Source organism: Cetorhinus maximus, chromosome 7 (assembly GCF_964194155.1).
Source record: "Cetorhinus maximus chromosome 7, sCetMax3.hap1.1, whole genome shotgun sequence".
Classification (NCBI taxonomy): domain Eukaryota; kingdom Metazoa; phylum Chordata; class Chondrichthyes; order Lamniformes; family Cetorhinidae; genus Cetorhinus; species Cetorhinus maximus.
This window is the reverse complement of record NC_135885.1, coordinates 51,511,363-51,537,455: the sequence shown is the minus strand read 5'-3', so window position 1 is coordinate 51,537,455 and position 26,093 is coordinate 51,511,363. Positions and strand designations below refer to the sequence as shown.

General features: G+C 44.6%; 1 protein-coding gene across 1 annotated transcript in view; it reads left to right on the top strand.

The window, feature by feature from the left end:
- The first annotated feature begins 341 nt into the window (after window positions 1-341).
- The window catches only part of LOC144682785 (putative ribonuclease ZC3H12C), an 83,898-nt gene continuing 58,146 nt past the window's right edge, over window positions 342-26,093 (top strand). The window contains exon 1 of the mRNA XM_078545488.1: window positions 342-892. The gene's annotated coding sequence lies outside the window, so the exon portion shown is untranslated. The remainder of the gene's footprint in view (window positions 893-26,093) is intronic.

Genomic DNA, 26,093 nt, shown 5'->3' with positions numbered 1-26,093 from the left:
AGAAATGATGGGAATGATTGTTGCATTACAGCCACTGAAATAAATTGAATTTTGTATGTTTTCACTAGTTGTTAACAAAAATTGAACTTCATTATTTTCTAATTTTGGTTAGAATTGAACAACACGAAAAATTGAGGGAGGGGAGGAGTGGGCAACGGTAATATTAAGAATACGGTGGGGATCATTAGCTTAGGGATAAATGGCTAGTGTCGTGCAAAGGCCAACAACACAGGTTCAATCCCCATACCTGCTGTGTGGTAGTTCATTGAGACCTGTCCTGCCTTGTTGCCCCATGCTTGATGTGGGGTGGTACCCCTCAGGCTACATAACCAATTGTGTGTGTCTCTTTCTAAATGGACAGCTTATGGTCCTTCATGGACTACTGCCACGATTGAGCTTGAAGGTTAACAATTAGTTCCACAGGAGATTGTTTTGCTAAAAATGGCAAAAAAAAAATAAAGACATGAATTTAGCACAAATAAATGACAAGCTACACTGAGTAACTGAAGAGAAGGGCTGAACACTGCTCCTATAGCGGCTGCAGATGGCAGCAGCCGCGGAACAGCGCGGGACCAGCAGAGGATTCTTCAAATAAAGAACCGTTTAAGCGCGAGCTCGGGATCAGGCAGGAGCGGACCGGAGCGGACCGGACTGGACTGGGCCAGAGCGGCGGTGGCAGGTGCGTTGCACACTGGGGACGGCTGCGGGGAAGAGATGGAGGAAGAGGAAGCTGCTTTATTGTCCGTCCGTTGGAAGCCCCATCGTCAGTGTCCGCACTCGGCCTCCGGTTCGGGGCTATCAGCGTGAGTCAGCGGCCGGAGCGGAGAAGAAATCCGGGCCCGGCAGGGAGTGGACGGAGAGTGAGGGTCGGTGTGTGCTCTCAGCCGGTCCTGTGAGTATGGTGTGTCCGCCGTGTGTTTCTCCGTCCCTGGGCGTTACTGTGAGAAATGGGGCTGATATTCCGCTCACTCTAACACTAGGCCTCTGGTAGGAGCAGGAGGCTCGCTGGCCCTTCGCTCCCAAGCTATTTGCGGACATTCATGTAGGAAACAAACCAAGCTTCGTCTATCTCGAGGCGGTTGGCCAGCGCTTTACTTTTTTTGTAAGAATTATAGTTATAAACCCCATCTACTCATCATGAGTTTATATTTTAGTATTTCCACATACTGGTAAGTTTTGACTCGAATCAGTTGGCGTTTTGGGCCAGATCCACTTTTAATGAAGGTTCATCTTTTCGGATGTTTAGCCATGGAGAATATTGCTCTTGCTTTAAAAGTTTTCGTGTTTTGGCGAATGTTTGTGTAGCAGGTGTGCTTTGGTAAGGCTGTATCTGCACCCTGATCTTAACAAAGCTATGTGATATATGTTACACTTTTAAAAAAGTTCTTTCTTATCGGATTTGAAAGTACCATCTTTATTACTAACAGTGAGGTGGAATATGCATTTATTTCATAACGTATGAATCCGCCAAGCCCTAGCATCTCCATCTCTCTTTCTTTGCTCCTGATTGAGCCAGAGATGTTTGTACTCTGTCTGATCCACCCATCAAGATCTACTGTGTTACCCACAGTAGGGCATGTATGACCCCCTTTTGCTACTGCTCCAAGAGGATCTTGTACTTTTCTCAATACCTAAAATAGTGTGAATCTACTCCAAGTACAGCACAACCATAACAGCATAAGTATGGTTGCCAATTTGAATCTTGCCCCCTACCACCTTGAGCTGTCTGCTTAACTCAGTCTTTTCCCAATCAAACTCTACTGCTTCTCTAATTTTCCACATCTGCTACTTTACTGGCTCCTGGTTCATGCTCTGCTTTTTGATTATTCCTTGCTGGCTGCTGAACTGTCTGCCACTCTAACTCTTCTGGCACTGACTCCACAATGAGCCTTTGTACTGCTGCTAAACCCTGAACTAGTCCACATTCTACCACTGCCTCATGCCAAAGGCTTCTGCCCTCAAAAAAGGCAAAGGTGGATGCTTTTCCTTTCTGGTATCAACCTCTAGTTTAAGACCGCTCCTCAGTAAAGATCTCCTATCCTCATTCATGTACTCCGTTTTGGGTGCTCCTTTTGTCTTTCCACTCATTTCAGGGTCCTGCTCTGTTCTTCCTTCTACTTCCCAAACTGCACTTTTTTTCTCTCCCTTCTCCAGCATCATGCCTCCCTCAATCCTTTTCCACTTAACTATTTCATTAGTGGTACCCCCAATCTCGAAGGACTCTTAAATGAGCTTATGAGCTTCCTCTGCAATGCCCTTGGTATTCATTATGCCTATTGTTATTACCATCATTCGTTTACCCAGAATAAGAATGGAGAAAGTTGAGGGACTAAAAGCCAACAATTCCTGAAGACCTGATGGTTTACATTTAGGGTTCTAAAAAAGGTAACGGCAGAGATAGTTAATGTACTGGTTACGATTTCCAAAATTCCCTAGGTTCTAGATAGATTGAAAATTGGCAAGTGTAACATCTCTATTCAAGAAAGAAGGGAGAAAAAAACCGGGAAACTTACAGGCCATGGTATGATCTGACAAACTCAGCATGGTCCTATGAAAGGGAAATTGCATTTGACAAATTTATTAGAATTTTTTGAGCATGTAACTAGTAGGTAGATAAAGCAGAGCTAATAGATGTATACTTGCATTTCCAAAGGGCATTTGATAAGGCATCAGGAAGACAAGAGCTCATAGAGTTGGGGGTAATATATTAGCATGGATGGATGATTGATTAATGAATAGGCAGCGGAGAGTAGGGTTAAATGAGGTACTTGCACGTTGACTGGCTGTAATTGAAGTGCCGTAAAGGTCAATGCTGGCGCTCAACTATTTACTATCTAGGTTAATGATTTCAGTGAAGAGAGTGAGAGTAATGTATCCAAGTTTGCTGATGATGCAAAACTAGGTGAGAACGCAAAGTGATGTAGACAAGGTAATATGAATAGGCAACAAGTAGATTGGCAGATGGAGTGTTTTATGTGGAAGTGTGAAGCTATTCACTACGTACCTGCATGTTCATTTTGCATGAATAAACACGAGTGTCTCTGAAAATCAACATTTAAAAGTTTTACGCCTTTGAAAAAATATTCCGCTGGGTCCAGAAGGCAGAAGCCGATGAAGTGGAGATTGTGCAGGAGCAACCCATACAGGAAACTCTTCTGTGCAAGGGAGGCTTCATGGTCTGGCACATGAGAAATTCCATCTAAATGAAGGTCAGTTCAGAGAGAATTGCTTCACATATTTCAGCCTCCTCGATATGCCTAGTGGAGTTAGGACCAAATATTTCTTTTGGCATCATGGTGGCTTTGGCTGTGAGATACTGCACCAAGATGTGCTCTGTGCCAGCTCCTCTGGTGACATCCAGTCACTCCACCACCATCTAGCACATCCCTGACCCTGGTCACCTTGCTAGCAGGGCCCTCTCCTCCACCAGCCACCTGAAACTGTTTGTGAGCAGTGAATTCCTTATTGGCTTTCACAGGTTAGCTATTGCTCCTGTTAGGGAGAAAACTCGGCTGGAGATGATCTTGTTTTAGAGCCTGTTCAGTTCTTTGCAAAGGACGGGCATGTCCTGCAGGGAGTCACGTTTTTCCACCAGAGTGACCAACTGTTATCACAGCATACCGTCTATCAGCTGATTTATGACCAGCGTTTGAACCCTTTAGGACAGCATTCAGAGCAGTTTTGTCCAGCACCCTAGGCAAACAGTGACTTTGGCCTCCAGCTCTTGCCAGTATGCTGTTGAAACTTCCTTGGTAGGGCCAACATAGACCCCGAGGTAGAGCAGGTTTGAGTTCCTCCAGCAGAGAGTCCGCCTACAACATGCCCATTTGAAGTCCAGAACATTGCTCCCAGTCGTTCCTTGCTGAGAACATGGGAAAGCTGACATTGCCCTGGCAAAGATCTTAGCACAGATTATAAGGAGGGAGACTGGATACCACTTCATAGACAGATGAAAATTGCCCCTCTTCGGCAGTGACTGGCGTGTGCTGAAAGGGGCGTCCCCACGCCCACCCTGTCAAGCCCCAGATATTCCATAATGTTTTATGAGTTCCAGGGCCATCCCCATCCGGCCATGGAGACTTGCCCCGCAAGCGTTATGTCATCAGTTGCGCAAGGCTAAGTGGAGCATTGATCAGCTCGGTGCCCTCTGGGCAGACCTTTGTCAGGTCCTCCCACAAATCTCTGCCTGTGTCCTTGGATTAGGCGAGAACAGAACCTAGTATTAGGCATGAGTTTTGGCATTGATGCCCTATAGATCCAAGACCAGGGATCCATCAGCAGCCAGCTGTCCCAAGAGCTGCTTATGGGCCCTCTATCTTTTTTTTCTAGCAAGTAGAAGGGGGAGTTGTGGTCTCGTTACCAGAGGAGCTGGGTCCATGCCCTTGCATATGTGTCTAGGGACCTGACGAGCTGTAGGTCCTCCAGCGGTCCCTTCATTTGTGCATCTTCTGCAGGCCCAGATTCTGGACAACTTGACTAAGGCAGGACTTGGGTCGAGCACCTCCCTTCTCCAACTGCCCCGATTCAGGGATAAAAACCAAAAACTGCAGATGCTAGAAATCCAAAACAGAAACAGAAATACCTGGAAAAACTCAGCAGGCCTGGAAGCATCGGCGGAGAAGAGCACAGTTGACGTTTCGAGTCCTCATGACCCTTCAACAGAACTAAGTAAAAATAGGAAAGGGGTGAAATATAAGCTGGTTTAAGGCAGGGGGTGGGGGGCGGTTGTTGGGACAAGCAGCCAGTGATAGGAGGAGATAACCAAAAGATGTCACAGACAACAGAACAAAGAGGTGGTGATATTATCTAAAGGAATGTGCTAATTAAGAGTGGAGAGCAGGACAAGCAAGGTACAGATAGCTCTAGTGGGGGTGGGGTGAAATAAGACTAAAAGGGCATAAAAGGTATAGATAAACGATGGGTGGAAATACATTTAAAAATAATGGAAATAGGTCGGAAAAGAAAAATCTATACAAATTATTGGAAAAAAACAAAAAGGAGGGGGAAGAAACGGAAAGGGGGTGGGGATGGAAGAGGGAGTTCAAGATCTAAAATTGTTGAACTCAATATTCCGGAAGGCTGTAAAGTGCCTAGTCGGAAGACGAGGTGCTGTTCCTCCAGTTTGCATTGAGCTTCACTGGAACAATGCAGCAAGCCAAGGACAGACATGTGGGCAAGAGAGCAGGGTGGAATGTTAAAATGGCAAGCGACAGGGAGGTCTGGATAATGCTTGCGGACAGACCGAAGGTGTTCTGCAAAGCGGTCACCCAGTCTGCGTTTGGTCTCTCCAATGTAGTGGAAACCGCATTAGGAGCAACGAATGCAGTAGACTAAATTGAGGGAAGTGCAAGTGAAATGCTGCTTCACTTGAAAGGAGTGTTTGGGCCCTTGGACGGTGAGGAGAGAGGAAGTGAAGGGGCAGGTGTTGCATATTCTGCGTTTGCATGGGGAGGTGCCGTAAGAGGGGGTTGAGGAGTAGGGGGTGATGAAGGAGTGGACCGGGGTGTCACGGAGGGAACGATCCCTATGGAATGCCGCCAGGTGGGGTGAAGGGAAGATGTGTTTGGTGGTGGCATCGTGCTGGAGTTGGCGGAAATGGCGGAGGATGATCCTTTGAATGCGGAGGCTGGTGGGGTGATAAGTGAGGACAAGGGGGACCCTATCATGTTTCTGGGAGGGAGGAGAAGGCGTGAGGGCGGATGCGCGGGAGATGGGCCGGACACGGTTGAGGGCCCTGTCTATTACCGTGGGTGGAAAACCTCGGTTAAGGAAGAAGGAGGACATGTCAGAGGAACTGTTTTTGAAGGTAGCATCATCAGAACAGATGCGACGGAGGCGAAGGAACTGAGAGAATGGGATGGAGTCCTTACAGGAAGCGGGGTGTGAGGAGCTGTAGTCGAGGTAGCTGTGGGAGTCGGTAGGCTTGTAATGCATATTGGTGGACAGTCTGTCACCAGAAATTGAGACAGAGGTGTCAAGGAAGGGAAGGGAAGTGTCAGAGATGGACCATGTGAAAAAAATGGTGGAGATTGGAAACAAAATTAATAAATTTTTCCAGGTCCCGATGAGAGCATGAAGCAGCACCGAAGTAATCATCGATGGACCCGAGAAAGTGTTGTGGGAGGGGGCCGGAGTAGGACTAGAACAAGGAATGTTCCACATACCCCATAAAGAGACAGTTATAGCTGGGGCCCATGTGGGTACCCATAGCCATACCTTTTATTTGGAGGAAGTGAGAGGAGTTAAAGGAGAAATTGTTCAGTGTGAGAACAAGTTCAGCCAGACGGAGGAGAGTAGTGGTGGATGTCCCCACTCCATCTTCCAATCCTAGCCCCGGCCGTGTATTCACTATACCCCCTGACCTTCCCCTCTCTGACGCTGAACGTTCAATGCTCAGCAAAGCACTTAGTTTCAGGGGGTTATCTCCTCCTATCACTGGCTGCTTGTCCCAACAACCCCCCCACCCCCTTCTCCCCCCACTTAAACCAGCTTATATATCACCCCTTTCCTATTTTTACTTAGTTCTGTTGAAGGGTCATGAGGACTTGAAACGTCAACTGTGCTCTTCTCCGCTGATGCTGCCAGACTTGCTGAGTTTTTCCAGGTATTTCTGTTTCTGTTTTTGCCCCAATTCAGGCCTCTTTGTCGACCCCCTGTATATTTCTGACAGAAGAGACCAATATAAGCTTTCTGTCTCTCACCCTAGGATTGATGAAATGAGTCCAGAATTGCTCATCCTCTAGCAGCAAATGTTAAACTGCCAGTACATGGACCCCACTTGTGAGTGGAGCAGACCAAGCCAGGTGATGGGAGCACAGAGTGGAGATGATGAGGAATGAGTGCTAATTTGGGAATTCAGAGCAAAGGGGGAAGGAGGTGATACTTTTTATACCTTTTTTCCAGCCTTCAGTAGGGTGAGGGTTCAATGGCATTAATTAGGTGAGCAGGTAGGTGATTGGTGAATTTAAGATTCTATCCCTCTAAATGGGGCACTAGCCAAACTACTTAGTACAGGTATAGTATCTCAAAACCGGCAACCTCGGGACCAAGGCCATGCCAGATTTCAGATCCTGCCATGTTTCGGGTCAGACGGCTCGGACCATGAGTGGTTCATGTCAAGCTGGGTCAGGTGGTGTCAAGGGTTGCTCGGAGCTTGGGAATAGACCAGCGTGTAATCAGCGAAGGGGTTAACTAGTCAGGCACCACACTGCGCCAATACAGCATCTAATCGAATTGCCCAGGTAAGTTTTTTATTTTACTCAGTTAAAATTGATGCATGGCACCTTCTAAAAATGTCTAGTTTTCGGACAACTCCGGTTTTTGGACTGCCAGATTTGAGAGAGACAGCACTGTATAATACGGATAACAGTTGAGTGGTATTTCTGAACTTGGAACCTAATTAGTTAAATACAATAAAGATGGCAGGGTAAGTGATGTGTTGCAGCTGTAGCATGTGGGATTGGCAATAAGATAGATGAACTAGTGGCACAAATAGAGAGAAATGGTTCAGATTTAATTGTCATTACAGAAACATGGGGCTGGACTTCTCACCATGACACCAGTTTGTTTGAAGGCGGGTTGGTGGGCGGGGGGGTGGGGTGTGTGTGGTGGGGGGGGGGAGACTCGTAAAATACAGTGTGCCGCCCTCCCACTACCTTCTCGCCCACCTCTGACCTGTCTCCCATTTTACAGTGGGCGGGGGAGGTGTCAGACAGTCAGTCTACCATTGGGCCAATTGAGGTCCAGTAAGTTCCTCATTCTGCCTCTGCCACTATTTCACCCATGGCAGAGGAAGGCCCACACCAGATTTGTAGCCTAGCAGTTTTTACGGCGGGGGCTAGTGTTAGACAAGTTAGGGGACCTTCTTCATGGGTCCTTGTCTGATAAAAGCCCCCGCCCGCCCCAGCCTTGGTTCCTTATCCCCCTCACTGCAGTCTGCTAGCCAAGCTCCACCAATATCCCAGACTTACCTTGAAGTCCAGCTCCATAACCTCCTCTTGCTCAGAGACTGCCTGCAGTGGCCACCAATTGAACCTGTGCTGCTGGGATTACAGAGCTGCTAGCTAATTGGTTTTGCTGGCAGTTCTCCTAAGGCAGGACTCCCTCTCCAAATAGGAGCGGAAGTTTTGACCTTAGGCAATTTAATGCTGCTTCCAGTGTAAGAATGGCTATGGGGCATCCAGCTTTTTGGTGGTCGGGTTCCCTATCAACCTTTTAGTCAGAAGGCAGGAAATACGGCACCCCATAAAATCCAGCTCATGGTACAAGGAGGGCAAAGTTGGGAAATAGATATTGCAGGGTACACAACATTTCAAAAAGACAGGCAAAATGGAAAAAGGATAGGTAATAAAACTGATGATAAAGGATGGCATGAGGACCTGGCTGAACCCGGTCAGTTACTGCCTCAAGAGTCTCCCCTCGATCATCAGCAAAGTGATGGAAGGTGTGCTTGATACTGCTACCAAGCAGCAGTTATACAGCAATAAACTGCTCACTGACGCTCGTTTAGGGTTCTGCCAGCGCCATGTAGCTCCTGGCCCCATTGCAACCCTGGTCCAAGCTTGGACAAAAGGGCTGAACTCAAGAGATGAGATGAGAGTGACTGCCCTTGACATCAAGGCAGCATTTGACTGAGTATGGTATCAAGGAGCCTAGCAAAACTGGAGTCAATAGGAATCGTGGAAAATTCTCCATAGATTGGAGTCATACCTAGCACAAAGGAAGCTGGTTGTGGTTGTCGGAGGTTAATCATCTCAGCCCCAGGACATCACTGCAAGAGCTCTTCAGGGTGGTGTCCTAGGCTCCACCATCTTCAACTGCTTCATCAATGTTCTTTCGTCCATCGAAAGGTCAGACGTGGGGATATTTGCTGATGATTGCACAGTATTTGTACCATTCGCGACTCCTCGCATACCGAAGCAGGCCATGTACAAATACAGAAGGCTGGACAACGTCCAGACTTGAGCTGATAAATGGCAAGTAACATTCATGCCACACAAGTGCCAGGCACTGACCATCTCCAACTAGAGAGAATCTAACCATGTCCCCTTGACATTCAATGGCATTATCAATGCTGAATCCCCACTATCAACATCCTGGGGGTTACCATTGCCCAGAAACTGAGCTGGACCAGCCCTATAAATATTGTGGCTACAAGACCAGGTCAGAGGTTGGGAATTCTGAGGGAGTATCTCACCTCCTGACCTCATAAGGCCTGTCCACCACCTATAAGGCACAAGTAAGGAGTGTATTCACTTGCCTGAATGAGTGCAGCTTCAACAATACTTGAAGCTCAACACCATCTGGGACAAAGCAGCCCTCTTCATTGGCATCCCATCCACCACCTTAAACATTCACTCCCCTCACCAATGGACAGTGGCTGCAGTGTGCACCATCTACGAGATACACTGCAACAACTCACCAAGCCTCCCTCGACAGCACCTTCCAAACATGTGACCTCTATCACCTAGAAGGACAAATACACGGGAACACCACAACCTTCAAGTTTACCTCCAAGCCGCAGACCGTCCTGACTTGGAGCTATTGTATGTCTCCATTCCTTCGCTGTCGCTGTGTCAAAGCCTGGAACTTCCTCCCCAACAGCACTGTGGGTCAGCCTACAACAGATGAAATGCAATGGTTGAAGTAGGCGGCTCAGCACCATCTTCTCGAGGGCAGTTAGGGATAGGCAACAAAGGCTAGCCTAGCCAATGATGCTTTCGTCCTGTGAAAGATTTTAAATAAAAGGACAATTGTGAGAAAGGATCTTGGGACAGAAATATAGACAGTATGAGTGGAGATTAGGAATAGCAAGGGTCAGAAAATGCTGGTGGGAATAGTTTTTAGGCCTCTTAACTTTGGTTATACCATTGAACAGAGCATTAAATAAGTTATTCATACAAGCTCCAAAGGCAATGGAATAGTGTGGGAGGCTTTAACCTTCATATAGATTGGATTAATCAAATGAGCAAAGGTGATCTGGAAGAGGAGTTTGTAAGTGCTTGTAATGAGAGTTTACTGGAGCAATATGTTGTAGTACCAATTAGAAATAAAGCTTTTTTAAATCTAATATTGTGCAATCACAGAATCACACAGTGCAGAAGAGGCCCTTCGGCCCATCGAGTCTGCACCAACACATGAGAAACGCCTGACATACCTACCTAATCCCATTTACCAGCACTTGGCCCATAGCCTTGAATGTTATGACGTGCCAAATGCTCATCCAGGTACTTTTTAAAGGATGAGGCAACCCGCCTCCACCACCCTCCCAGGCAGTGCATTCCAGACCGTCACCACCCTCTGAGTAAAAAGATTTTTCCTCGCATCCCCCCCTAAACCTCCTGCCCCTCACCTTGAATTTCTGTCCCCTTGTGACTGACCCTTCAACTAAGGGGAACAGCTGCTCCCTATCCACCCTGTCCATGACCCTCAATCTTGTACAATGAGGCAAGGTTAATTAGTAATGTCATAGTAAAAGATTCACTAGGGAAATAGTGATCATTAATATAATTGAATTCCACATTAACTTTGAAAACAGCATACTCCAATCCAATCACAAACAATCTTACACCTACATAATTGGCTTTAAGTTTGAGGGGTGAACTGTCTAAGATTGATTGATTGAGTAAATGGACTAAAATTTATGGTAGTAAATATACATTTAAAGAAACAATTCAAAATGTTCAACCAAAATACATTCCATTGAAAAATAAGAACTCTGAGAAAGGTAATACCATGCTTACAATGGAGGTTAAGGATAGTAGTAGATTGAAAGAAGAGGCTTATAATGTTGCAAAGAATAGCAGCAAGTTTGAAGATAGGGAGTGTTTTACAAACCAGAGGACCATCAAAAAGTTGATTTAAAAGGGGAAAAAATATAATATGAGAGTAAAATATCCAGCAAAATAAAAATAGATTGGAAGAGCTTTTATAAGTATCTAAAAAGGAAGCGCGTAGCTAAAATAAATGTTGGTTCCTTAAGAGGCAGAGACGGGAGGAATTATCATGCAGAATGAGGAAATGGCAGAGACATTGAACAAATACTTTGTCTTCACAGTAGAAAACACAAATTACATACCAAGAATAGAGGGTAACTTCGTCGCTAATAAGAAGAAGGAACTTAAGGTAATTATTATCAGGAGAAGAAAAAGTACTGGAGAAACTCAGGGGACTAAAACCCCAACAAATTCCCAGGACCTGATGGCCTACATCTTAGAATTCCAAAGAGAGCTGCAGAGATAATGGGTGTGCTGGTTTTGATTTTCCAAAATTCCCTAGATTCTGGAATGGTCTCAGCCAGTTTGGAAGTTAGCAAATGTAACACCGCTATACAAGAAAGGAGGGAGAGAGAAAACAGGGAACTTGCAGGCCAGTTAGCCTGACATCAGTCATCAGGAAAGTGCTGGAATTTATTTATGAAGTCTTAACAATGCACTTAGAGAAGCCTACTACAATTAGATCAAGTCAACATAGTTTAATGAAAGGGAAATCCTGTTTGATAAATTTATTTGAGGGGTTTTTTAGGATGTAACTATTTTAGTGGAGGTAAAGTGGAGCTAGTAAATGCAGTATACTTGGATGTCCAAAAGGCATTTGATAAGGCGCCATGCAACACAAGGGCTCATGGAGTTGGGGGTAATGTATTAGCATGGATGGATGATTGATTAATGGGCAGGAAGAAGGAGGTAGGGATAAATTAAGTGTTTTCAAGTTGCCAGGTTGTGATTGGCAAAGTGTTGCAGAACTGATAAAAGGTGACACAGACTTGAAATGTTACTCTGTTTCCCTCCACAGATGGTGCCACAACCTGACTATTTCCAACATTTTCTTTTTTTATTTCAGATTTTCTGCATTTCGATTGTCTAAACACTATTCAGTTCACTCACTATTTTCTCTCTCTCTCTCACACACACATATACTGACTTGTGTCTGAGAGCTTATGATACAACTAGAAAAACCGCAACCTGATATCACAGTGGCTTTCTACTGACTTTTCCTTTTCCAAAGCCCATCCACATGGTTGTGTAAATCACATGGGCCTTGTATCCAGGTAAAAATGCTAATCAGCTGTCCTCTAGTCATCACCCCCCCCGTCCCACCCTCCACTCCATTTTATCTTGGAATTAAACAAACAGCTAAAAGTATAGCCATTTATAAAGCCTGACATTCCTAACACCGTCCTGTGAGACTTTGCGAACAACAGGCAACCCACAGTCAGCATAACTGCCCTTGCTATTGTTTACAGGTGTGCACATCCTGCACCATCTTCCTAGTCAACTTTGGCCCCCCTTGTCCCCATAGCACCCAAGCCACCCAGCTTTTTGTCGGGTATTATTCAGAGCATGTCACATTATCCCCTTCACTACTCCATTTTACCTGAAATTAAAGAGCCAGTCCCAAAACATAATCTTATAAACTTCATATTTGTAACAAAATGCATTGACTGTGCAGAGCTATATAGAAATGGAACAATGCAAGGGCAGTCCCATATAGTTGGATAGCAGAAGAGAGGCATTGGAGGAAGGTAGTGTGATCAACCTTAGTGAATACTTCACAGAGAATGAGAATGGACATTGTGGTGACAATGTCATTGGAGATTTCAGGGAAAGTGGAAGTGTGGATAAGTGTGAAGTTATCCACTTTGGTGGGAAAAACAGAATGGCAGAGTGTTATTTAAATGGTGATAGATTGGGAAATGTTGATGTACAAAGAGACCTGGGTGTCATTGTACACCAATCACTGAAAGCAAGCATGCAGGTGCAGCAAGCAGTTAAGAAGGCAAATGGTATGTTGGCCTTCATTGCAAGAGGACTTGAGTACAGGAGCACGGATGTCCTACTGCAGCTATACAGGGCCTTGGTGAGACCACGTCTGGAGTATTCCGTGCAGTTTTGATCTCCTTAAGAAAGGATATATTTGCCATAGATGGAGTGCAGCAAAGGTTCACCAGACTGATTCCTGGGATGGCAGGATTTTCGTATGAGGAGAGATTAGGTTGACTAGGCCTGTATTCACTGGAGTTTAGAAGAATGAGAGGGGATCTCATTGAAAGGTATGAAACCCTGACTGGGCTGGACAGACAGGATGCAGGGATGATGTTTCCTCTGGCTGGGGAGTCTAGAACAAGGGATCAGAATCTCAGGATACAGGGTAGGCCACTTAGGACTGAGATGAGGAGAAAGTTCTTCACTCAGAGGGTGGTGAACCTATGGAATTCTCTACCACAGAAGGCTGTGGAGGCCAAGTCACTGAATTTATTTAAGAAGGAAATAGATTTCTAGACTCTAAAGGTGTCAAGGGGTATGGGGAGAGAGCGGGAGTGTGGCGTTGAGATAGAGGATCAGTCATGATCATATTGAATGGCGGAGCAGGCTCGAAGGGCTAAATAAAAACGTAAGAACTAGGAGCAGGAGTAGGCAATTCAGCCCCTCGAGCCTGCCCTGCCATTCAATACGATTATAGCTGATATCATTTCGGCCTCAACTCCAGTTTCCCGCCCTCTCTCCATAACCTTTCAACCTGTTACTAATTGAAAATCTGTCTATCTCCTCCTTAAATTTATTCAACGTCCTGGCATCCACTGCACTCTGAGGTAGTGAATTCCACAGATTCACGACCCTTTGAGAAAAGTAATTCCTCCTCATCTCTGATTTAAATCTACTTAGCCTAAAACTATGGTCTCTCGTTCTAGAATGCCCCACAAGGAGAAACATCCGCTCTATGCCTACTTTGTCTATCCCCTTTAACATCTTATATACCTTAATTAGATCTCTTCTCATCCTTATAAACTCTAGCGAGCATAGGCCTAAACTGCTCAATCTCTCCTTATAAGACAAGCCCCGCATCTCTGGAATCAATCTAGTGAACCTCCTCTGAACCACCTCCAATGCAACCACATCCTTCCTCAAGTAAGGGGACCAAAACTGTGCACAGTAATCCAGGTGCAGTCTCACCAATGCCTTGTACAGTTGCAACAACACTTCCCTATTTTTACATCCTATTCCTTTCGCAATAAATGCCAAAATTCCATTTGCCTTCCTTATTACCTGCTGTACCTGCATACTAGCTTTCAGCGATTCATGCACGAGGACACCCAGATCCCTCTGTACTAAATAATAAGTCGCCTTTTTATTCTTCCGACAATTACCTACTATTTTCTATGTTTTACTGGAGGAATTTATTGGAGAACTCAGCACTTGGGTGAGGAGGCAGGAGTGATGGCATCGTCAAAGAGAATAGACAGCAACTTGACATTAGAAATGAGGCTGTAGCTATGTAGCTAGGCCCACTGTGTTTCTGTTTTTTGCCACAGAAACATCAGTATGCGATCTGGTCTGACCCAGATTAAATAAATGCAGAACAATGAGACTTGGAATTGTAATTTTTTTAAAATTGGTGCTTTTTTGTTCACCATATATGTAAGGTATGGCTTGTTGTGGTGTGATTCTTTTCACCACCACCACCACCACCCCCCACGAGCGCGCACAGATTTTTATACCTTGTTCTGATTTCAAATTTGAGCAATATATGCCAAACCTTGTGCTCACTCCTCCTCCTTGTCTTTGGCAAAAGTAAATGAGATGAATGTGTTTCTAAATGTATAGAGAGTCTCAATGATCTCCCTAATGCAGTAGCACACTGCAAACTGCGAGATGTGCATGTGTGTCCATCAGCAGCTTGAAAGGAACGGGGCATAAAAATTAAGAGCCACAGCAATGTTGTCCTTGCCCTGCTTTTGGGCTGTGGTTGTGGCTGCAGCAATTGACAGATTTCACTCTCAACCTCCTGTGAACTGAAGATGTCAGTCTTCACTGACCGTGCCCTTGTCACTGCTGAAATTGAAGAAAGAGAATTGTTCCCTGATGACCCTCTGCAGATATGGCTTCCTTCTGAATGACTTGGTCCACTTGCTCCACCCCCACTTCTAGAAACATGACCTGCTCTATCCACTTCTCAGATGCCCATTCTTTTAGTTATTCTGTGCTCATCTTTCACTATAAATCTGGATAAGCAAGTAGATCTAGCCTGCATGAGCGAGGATGGTGGACATCCCACCATAATTTTAAGTTAATTACCATGATTTTGGTTTAATTGGTAAGCCTTGGAAATCACAGAATCACACAGTGCAGAAGAGGCCCTTCGGCCCATCAAGTCTGCACCGACACGTGAGAAACACCTGATCTACCTACCTAATCCCATTTACCAGCACTTGGCCGATAGCCTTGAATGTTATGATGTGCCAAGTGCTCATCCGGGCACTTTTTAAAGGACGTGAGACAACCCGCCTCCACCCTCCCAGACAGCGCATTCCAGACCGTCACCACCCTCTGGGTAAAAAAGTTTTTCCTCACATTCCCCCCCCCCCTCCCCCCCAAAAACCCCCTGCCCCTCACCTTGAACTTGTGTCCCCTCGTGACTGACCCTTCAACTAAAGGGAACAGCTGCTCCCTATCCACCCTGTCCATGCCCCTCATAATCTTGTACACCTCGATCAGGTCGCCCCTCAGTCTTCTCTGCTCCAATGAAAACAACCCAAGTCTATCCAACCTTTCTTCATAACTTAAATGTTTCATCCCAGGCAACAACCTGGTGAATCTCCTCTGCACCCCCTCCAGTGCAATCACATCCTTCCTTTTATGTGATGACCAGAACTGCACACAGTACTCCAGCTGTGGCCTCACCAAGGTTCTATACAACTCCAACATGACCTCCCTACTTTTGTAATCTATGCCTCGATTGATAAATATGCCTTTTTCACCACACCACTAACATTCCCCTCTGCCTTCAGAGATCTATGGACACACGCGCCAAGGTCCCTTTGTTGCTCAGAACTTCCTAGTGTCATGCCATTCATTGAATACTTCCTTGTCAGATTACTACTTCCAAAGTGTATCACCTCACACTTTTGCTAAGGAAATGCTAAGGATTAAGATGCAGTTCTTAAGGCTTGAATGTGCGAAAAGTGTATAGGGAGAGGAAGGAAGGGAAAGTATGATCTGTGACGTAGGCCTACATTTCACAAATCAGATATTTTCATGGCAGATCTGAAGGAGCTCCCACCATCTTCTTGGAACAACTGAACGGTAATTAGACTCTCCTTCGCACAGTGAATGTTGTGAATATGGAACTCTAATACCATGTGGAATGGCTGAAGCAGATAGCCGTAATGTTTTTAATGGGATGCAAACACTAGGGAGATGGGAATAGAGGGATATGGGGGCAGGTTAAGCAGAGGTATTTGGCGCCAAAGGATCTTCCTTCTTGGGCAGTCCCTCGGGACCGACGATGACTTTCTTTTATTCTGGGGTTGTGGGTCCTGAGGTGACTAAAAAGCCCAATGCTGGATCTGCATACTGTGCCACAGGTGGGGCAGTTAGTGTTTGATGAAGCAAGTGGGTGGGATGCTCAGATTTTGGTATGCTTCTTCTTTGGTTTGCGCTTGGCCTCCACCTGGGCCTATTGGAGACATTCAAAATGGTTGGCACCTTCGTGTACATTTCTGCTCCAGTTTGGGTGATCTGCAGCAAGGGAGTCCCACATATCTGTGAGGATGTTGCATTTTTTCAGGGAGGCTTTGTGGGCACCCCTGAAATGTTTCTTCTGCCCGCCTGGTAACTGCTTGCCATAATGAAGCTTGGAATAGAGAGCTTGTTTTGGGAGACTTGTGTCGGGCATGCACGATCCTTACCAACAGATCTGCTACAGACCCAATTCGAGTGCAAACTAGGGCCAAGCAAGGCTGTGTCATCGCACCAATGCTCTTTTCCATCTTCATAGCTGCGACACTCCACCCCATCTTCAGGAAGCTCCCTGCGATAGTGGAACTGCTCTACAGGATGAGTGGGAAACTATTCGACCTATGCTGCCTCCAGTCCAGAACCAAGATCACCCCAACCCCTGCCATCAAGCTGCAGTACGCTGACGATGATTGTGTATGCACACACAGGCTGCGCTCCAAACTACTGCCCACGCTCCAAACTACTGCCCACATGTTCACAGAGGCATATGAAAGAATGGGTCTTAGGCAAAACGTCTGGAAGGTGAAGGCCCTGTACCAGCCTGCTCCTGCTGTGCAATTTTGCCCCTGACTATCAAGATCCACAGCAAACCATTGGGCAACGTGGATCATTTTCATACCTTGGAAGCTTCCGCTCAGCGAGGGCAGACATCAATGATGAAACTCAACATCGGCGAAGAGCAGTGGGAAACCAGGGGATTGGGAAGCCTACAAAGACCAACAGAGGACAACTAAAAAAGAAATAAGGAGGGAGAAGATTAAATATGAGGGTAAACTAGCCAGTAATATAAAAGAAGATTGCAAGAGTTTTTTTAGATATATAAAGGGTAAGAGAGAGGCAAAAGTGGACATTGGGCCGCTGGAAAATGACGCTGGAGAAGTAGTAGTGGGGAACAAAGAAATGGCGGAGGAACTGAATAGGTACTTTACGTCAGTCTTCACGGTGGAAGACACGAGTGACATCCCCAAAGTTCAAGAGAGTCGGGTGGTAGAGGTGAGTATGGTGGCCATTACCAAGGAGAAGGTGCTAGGAAAACGGAAAGGTCTGAAGGTGGATAAATCACCTGGACCAGATGGATTACACCCCAGAGTTCTGAAGGAGATAGCTGAAGAGATAGTGGAGGCGTTAGTGGTGATCTTTCAGGAATCACTGGAGTCAGGGAGGGTCCCAGAGGACTGGAAAATCGCTAATGTAACCCCCCTGTTTAAGAAGGGAGTGAGGCAAAAGATGGGAAATTACAGGCCGATTAGCCTGACCTCTGTCGTTGGTAAGATTTTAGAGTCCATTATTAAGGATGAGATTTCAGAATACTTGGAAGTGCTTGGTAAAATAGGGCAAAGTCAGCATGGTTTCATCAAGGGGACGTCATGCCTGACAAATCTGTTAGAATTCTTTGAGGAGGTAACGAGTAGGTTAGACAAAGGAGAGCCAATCGATGTTATCTACTTGGACTTCCAGAAGGTCTTTGACAAGGTGCCGCATAGGAGGCTGCTCAGTAAGATAAGAGCCCATGGTGTTAGAGGCAAGGTATTAGCATGGATAGAAGATTGGCTGTCTGGCAGGAGGCAGAGAGTGGGGATAAGGGGGTCCGTCTCAGGATGGCGGCCGGTGACTAGTGGAGTTCCACAGGGGTCAGTGTTGGGACCACAACTTTTCACTTTATACATTAATGATCTAGATGAAGGAACTGAGGGCATCCTGGCTAAGTTTGCAGATGATACAAAGATAGGTGGAGGGACAGGTAGTATTGAGGAGGCAGGGAGGCTGCAGAAGGATTTGGACAGGTTAGGAGAATGGGCAAAGAAGTGGCAGATGGAATACAATGTGGGGAAGTGTGAGGTCATGCACTTTGGTTGGAAGAATAGAGGCATGGACTATTTTCTAAATGGGGAGAGAATTCAGAAATCTGGGATGCAAAGGGACTTGGGAATCCTAATCCAGGATTCTCTTAAGGTTAACTTGCAGGTTGAGTCGGTAGTTAGGAAGGCAAATGCAATGTTGGCATTTATTTCGAGAGGACTAGAATATAAAAGCAGGGATGTGCTGCTGAGGCTTTGTAAGGCTCTGGTCAGACCACATTTAGAATATTGTGAGCAATTTTGGGCCTCGTATCTCAGGAAGGATGTGCTGGCCCTAGAGAGGGTCCAGAGGAGGTTCACGAGAATGATCCCAGGAATGAAAGGATTAACATGTGAGGAACGTTTGAGGACACTGGGTCTATACTCAATGGAGTTTAGAAGGATGAGGGGGGATCTGATTGAAACTTACAGAATACTGAAAGGCCTGGATAGAGTGCACGTGGGGAAGATGTTTCCATTAGTAGGAGAGACTAGGACCCAAGGGCACAGCCTCAGAGTAAAGGAAAGACCTTTTAGAACAGAGATGAGGAGAAACTTCTTTAGCCAGAGAGTGGTGAATCTATGGAATTCATTGCCACAGAAGGCTGTGGAGGCCAGGTCATTGAGTGTATTTAAGACCGAGATAGATAGGTTCTTGATTGGTAAGGGGATCAAAGGTTATGGGGAGAAGGCAGGAGAATGGGGTTGAGAAACTTATCAGCCATGATTGAATGGCGGAGCAGACTCGATGGGCGGATTGGCCTAATTTCTGCTCCTATGTCTTATGGCCTCCCAAGTGCCTTTGGCCAACTGAGGAAAAGAATGTTTGATGACAAAGACCTGAAACCCGGCACCAAGCTCATGATTTACAGGGCTGCAGTGCTACCTGCCCTTCTGTATGTGTCAGGGACATGGACAGCACACAGCAGATATTGTAGATCCCTGGAGAAATATCACCAGCGATGCCTCTGCAAATTCAATGGCAGGATAAGCACTCCAATATCAGTGTCCTCTCTCAGGCCAACATTTCCAGTATAGAGGCACTGGTTATGGCTAATCAAATACATTGGGCAAGCCACATAGGCCCTATGCCTGACACAAGACTCCCAAACTAAAGGATAACTCTTTGCTGTAACTACATATTTGCTGCTTAATCTCCAAGAGATTTTACAGTAAGGTATTTTAATTAATTGAATCAAATGCTTTGGTTAAAGTCGAATGCAATGAAGAGTTCCTGATATTCTCAACATTTTTCTTGGGTTTGTCTGACAACAGAGACCATGTCAGAGGTTCCTATGGAAGGTCTAAATCTACACCCTGTCTCTTCGGGCACGTCCTTAGCCACAACAAGTGGGCAATTCAGGAGAATGCGTGTCAGCATTTTCCCTACTATGGACAAAAAGGAAATACCATGATAGTTTCCACAGCATGATTTATCCAGCAAAATCAAGTTCGATGAACTGACTATTGTGTCTGGATGCCAAAAATCACCTGCCCCACCAGGTCCTGTTTTCTCAACTCTTGAGGCCAACGTTCGAGGGAAGGACAAAGAAAATGCTTCAAAGACATTCTAAAGCTGTCCTTGAAGTGCAGTGACATTGACGTTAAGGACTGACTGGGAGGGGCATGTCACCAGTCGTTCGGAGTGGCAACAATTTGTCCATCAAGCTGCAACTTGCTTTGAGCCTCAACACCTTTAATAATGAGGCAGAGCAGTGGTAGAGAAGTAAAGGAAGCAAATGCTGCACTTGGGATTCCACTACCTCAGAGGGCATCCTGTCTCGTGCCCAAAGATCTGTGGTTCTAGAATCTCCCTGCTCCATCACATGAAGACCCATGACAAACTCACGACACTGAGTAGACAACATCCTCTCAATCCAGGGGGAGCCACTGCCACTAATTTTGAGTAGTACTGATGGTAGAATCACTACAAGGAATTCTATCATCAAGGAACTGTTGACACAATTATTTACCTGCCACAACTAGATTGTAGGTGCCAGGAGCGAGATCAGATGGAATGCTTGACATGTAAAAGCAAGCATGACATTACTTTGTCAGGTTGAAAAATGGGTCCTTGAAGTCAAGATTTTTCAATTGATGCTTAAATGTGCAACAGGAAGTATTAACTTTCAGAAAAAAGTAGCTAGGTTCTGTAAATTAGAAATGGGATAAAAATGAAATCTAAAGTCCTAAGATAGAGAATGGAGCATGTTGGAGAATGGGCCCAACAGCCTTGGTGTTGGTTTCATACTACGCCACAAAACATCAATATTTCTGATTTGAGTAATACCATTGGTTTCAAGTGCATATCTGAGCTGAAAGTTATAAATAGCTAGACCAGACAGCCTGAAGTGTAAAGCTTTCGGTGCAAGCATTATTTAAGTTTTAAAAAAAATTTTCTTCCCCCTCTCTTAACTTTTATAGACATCTTGAATGTTGTCTCTCAGGCAAGAATCCTACAGGGTGAGGAATCTATTGGGTTTATTAAAATATTTGACAGATTGTTATTAATGTTAATTCAGTTCCTTTATCCTGTGAAATTCCTAACACCCAGCTGATGAATTCTCCTTCATTTTTTATTTTAAACTCAAAATATAAATGGAATGTTGGTGATAACTAAATTCTTTACAACTCTTTATTTTCAGATCAGTGACAAAGTTCAACATTTAAAAATATACATTTTTTATGTAAACTAATTTTGAACTTTTTAGCTCATACTGAACTTTGATTTGTTTAAAACAAAAACAGAATCACCTGGAAAAACTCAGCAGGTCTGGCAGCATCGGCGGAGAAGAAAAGAGTTGACGTTTCGAGTCCTCATGACCCTTCAACAGAACTGAGTAATATTAGGAGAGGGGTGAAATATAAGCTGGTTTAAGGTGGAGGGGTGGGGGGAGAGAAGTTGGTGGGGGGGGTGGTTGTAGGGACAAGCAAGCAGTGATAGGAGCAGATAATCAAAAGATGTCACAGACAAAGGAACAAAGAGGTGTTGAAGGTGGTGATATTATCTAAACGAATGTGCTAATTAAGAATGGATGGCAGGACACTCAAGGTACAGCTTTAGTGGGGGTGGGGTGGAAAGACTAACAGGGCATTAAAGATATAGATTTAAAAATAATGGAAATAGGTGGGAAAAGAAAAATCTATATAAATTATTGGAAAAAACAAAAGGGAGGGGGAAGAAACGGAAAGGGGGTGGGGATGGAGGAGGGAGTTCAAGATCTAAAGTTGTTGAATTCAATATTCAGTCCGGAAGGCTGTAAAATGCCTAGTCGGAAGATGTGGTGCTGTTCCTCCAGTTTGCGTTGGGCTTCACTGGAACAATGCAGCAAGCCAAGGACAGACATGTGGGCAAGAGAGCAGGGTGGAGTGTTAAAATGGCAAGCGACAGGGAGGTTTGGGTCTTTCTTGCGGACAGGCCGCAGGTGTTCTGCAAAGCGGTCGCCCAGTTTACGTTTGGTGTCTCCAATGTAGAGGAGACCGCATTGGGAGCAACGAATGCAGTAGACTAAGTTAGGGGAAATGCAAGTGAAATGCTGCTTCACTTGAAAAGAGTGTTTGGGCCCTTGGATGGTGAGGAGAGAGGAAGTGAAGGGGCAGGTGTTGCATCTTTTGCGTGGGCGTGGGGGTTGAGGAGTAGGGGGTGATGGAGGAGTGGACCAGGGTGTCCCAGAGGGAATGATCCCTACGGAATGCCGCCAGGGGTGGGGTGAAGGGAAGATGTGTTTGGTGGTGGCATCATGCTGGAGTTGGCGGAAGTGGCGGAGGATGATGCTTTGAATGCGGAGGCTGGTGGGGTAATAAGTGAGGACAAGGGGGACCCTATCATGTTTCTGGGAGGGAGGAGAAGGCTTGAGGGCGGATGTGCGGGAGATGGGCCGGACACGGTTGAGGGCCCTGTCAACCACCGTGGGTGGAAAACCTCGGTTAAGGAAGAAGGAGGACATGTCAGAGGAACTGTTTTTGAAGGTAGCATCATCAGAACAGATGCGACGGAGGCGAAGGAACTGAGAGAATAGGATGGAGTCCTTACAGGAAGAGTGGTGTGAGGAGCTGTAGTCGAGGTAGCTGTGGGAGTCGGTAGGCTTGTAATGGATATTGGTGGACAGTCTATCATCAGAAATTGAGACAGAGAGGTCAAGGAAGGGAAGGGAAGTGTCAGAGATGGACCATGTGAAAATGATGGAGGGGTGGAGATTGGAAGCAAAATTAATAAATTTTTCCAGGTCCCGATGAGAGCATGAAGCAGCACCGAAGTAATCATCGATGTACCGGAGAAAGAGTTGTGGGAGGGGGCCGGAGTAGGACTAGAACAAGGAATGTTCCACATACCCCATAAAGAGACAGGCATAGCTGGGGCCCATGCGGGTACCTATAGCCACACCTTTTATTTGGAGGAAGTGAGAGGAGTTAAAGGAGAAATTGTTCAGTGTGAGAACAAGTTCAACCAGACGGAGGAGAGTAGTGGTGGATGGGGATTGTTGGGGCCTCTGTTCAAGAAAGAAGCTAAGGGCCCTCAGACCATCCTGGTGGGGGATGGAGGTGTAGAGGGATTGGACGTCCATGGTGAAGAGGAAGCGGTTGGGGCCAGGGAACTGGAAGTTGTTGATGTGTCGTAAGGTGTCAGAGGAATCACGGATGTAGGTGGGAAGGGACTGGACAAGAGGAGAGAGAAGGGAGTCAAGATAACGAGAAATGAGTTCCGTGGGGCAGGAACAGGCTGACACAATCGGTCTGCCGGGACAGTCCTGTTTGTAGATTTTGGGTAGGAGGTAGAAGCGGGCCGTCCGAGGTTGGGCGACTATCAGGTTGGAAGCTGTGGGAGGAAGATCTCCAGAGGAGATGAGGTCAGTGACAGTCCTGGAAACAATGGCTTGATGTTCAGTGGTGGGGTCATGGCCCAGGGAGAGGTAGGAGGAAGTGTCTGCGTGTTTGATTTGTTTAAGCCGTTTTAGTGCTAAGGATGAGTTTATTTTGTTTAAATGTTTGACAGGGCAGGAAACACTGACAACTATACTCATTCCCACAGCCTCTTGTATGAATATGTTTTTGACTGGTTGGAAAAGATTTTTAAAGACACTTTGTTTCTACTACTAAAAATCCAGTATTTTGAAAGCCGCTCTAGCTATCATTTAATAGATAATGAGGGCCAGATGGAAGAAGAGGGTAAGCAGTGGATATTAAACTTGTTATTAAAGTTGAAAAAAAGAATGAAAAATGGATAAGTTCAGAGGGGAAAAAGTAACTTTTTTGAAAGGGCATAAAATATTGAGGACAAATAGGACAATGTGTGATTAAGAAATTTTACATTTGATTTTTTTTAAAAATCAAGGTTTACAATGTAATTTTCCCTCATTTTTGAGTAGCTGAAAATTTACACAAGTCGTCAGGATTAATTAAGGGGTAAAATCTACCCAATAATCTAAATGGATAAAGCAGACAAGAATGAAAAATTACAAGAATATTCACTCCATTTAGCAGGAAATGTTAAAATTCTTTGAGGTGGTTTGTGCACAGTTTTCCATTGGATTTAATAAAACTGAGCAAACTTAAATTTAGACTTGCAAACTTTTGATCACCAGTTCACCACAGTAAGGTAGAGAAGGTGGGGTAAAATCAACCAAAAAAAGAGCAAGATTGTTTGATGATTATTAGCAGTCTTTGTTCCCCTTTGTTTTAATATGAATCCAGAGTCCTGAAATACCTAACTGTTCCCCCCTCACTTGGGATAATACTTATAATAACTCTGGTAGGCCATCCAATAGTTATATATTGTCTTTGGGTGCTTTCCAAATTATCTGCACTTGGTTAAGGATTATAACCTTTTCACTTGTTTAGTCCAATTTCATACTAGTGAATGTTAGTAACCATTAAGTTCATTTCTTGTCTGATGTATTGAATGACCAGAAGCAGTTTCTTTTCTTCCTCGTCAATTGATATAAATTCTAGTTATAGTGTAATCCTTTGGGAAATGGACTATACCCTTGGTATCTGAATACCTTTGTTGCTTGAATTCTGGGAATAGTAAAATCAGTTTTTTAAAATTAAGCACCTTTAACCCTTTCATCAGTGTTGTCTCTGAATGCAGCATGTTTTCACATTGGATGTGATTACTTTAAAAATAGAATCTGTTCCTACCTCTAGTCCTGTGAATTCAAGCTTCAAAAGCAGAGTACAGAAGGGCATTTATTTTTAATGTGGCAGTATAGTTTGATACTGTAACTTTTTGTAGAACTTGCATAATGACAGCAATAAAGTAAAACCTGCATATTTAAATATAAAGCAGATATTGCCTTTCAATGTGTCTTGTCTCACTACAATAGTAACAGGGTTTTGGTGAGGTCCACAACTAGCCAGGTGTTTTTGCTGACAGCCTGCTGCCTAATGACTCATGCCCTCATTCAGCAGCTGCCTGCTAGTTCCCTTTGTTGTTGGCATTGTTGCTGCACACCCCTTGTTAATACACATGATGCCCAGGGCAGACCTCGGTTGACATCAGTGTACTTGTCTTAAGAGGCCCCAAGACCTGACGTGGGATAGAAGTTGGTTTGCATCTGCCCAAACTAATTGTGAACTGGATGATCTCTTATTGGCTAGAAACATGCTTTGGTAATAAGGGAAGGCATAGACATTGTTGGTCCATCTGTTCAGCTATTCATTGTTCTCACTGACTGCCTGGATGTCTGCAGCTTAAAGTGTATTCGGATTTTTTTGTTAACTGCAACATAGAATCAAATGTTTGTCTGCTTTTCAGCTAATGTAAGTGCTAGAAATAACTTTTTAAAAATGATAGTTGCACTTTCTTGTGAATATAGCAAGTAGAGATTATGTAGCTAAATAAGTCCAGAATTTAAGTGTATCATGATGACGTAGACAACTTCCTCTTAGTCATTTTGAATTGCAGCCTATCTTGTATTTGGAAAATTTGGTGTCAGAATAGTGCATAGTTTTATAGTTGCAATATAATCCACCATTTTAGTTAAACTCAGATTTTTATAAAAGCTGTAAATTATTTTGATGGAACAAAATTGTTGAGAAGAAATAATTAGAAAGCATTTTCATTGTCTCTGGCATTTGTATCAATAAAACATGCTACCGAAAATCTACAGTTCAGCAACCTTAGTGAAAGATTTAGCCAAAAATATTTGAAGGCTTAATGCTTTTGTGCAGGAAGTTAAATTGAGAAATAACTGCTTTATATTTCAAAAGTAAACAAAAGCAAGAGAGGCTGGTCAGTCAGCTTCTGGAAAGAGAAAGGAAAGTTTAGTTTTTTGTGGATACCCTTTAAAAATGTTTTTTTTTCTACGTATACTAACCAATCTGGTCTATATATCCAGCATTTGCTGCTGCTTTTTCCCCCAGTTTTTGTACTGTTTCATTTGTATAAAACAAAGGGATGCTAAGTTACCTACAGGATTTTTCTTGTGTATATCGGTCTGTATTTGGAAGCTTTGTTGCAGCAATATGTTTTCTTTTGTTATCTATGTTCATTTGTAAAATTTAAGAGGCAAAACTTGGTTTTCCATAATGCAGTATACTTTGTACATACAATATAGCTTGTGTCTAGGAAGGGGTTAAAATACATTGCTATTGTGTCCATACATGCAGCAATTAATGCAAACTTTTCAGTGAGAAGACCACCAGTTGCTTGCCTTCAGCAGCCTTCGTGGACATCTGGTGGTCCTTTTGCATTAACCAGTTAGTTTTATGCAAAGACCTTATCCTTTTTCATATTCTG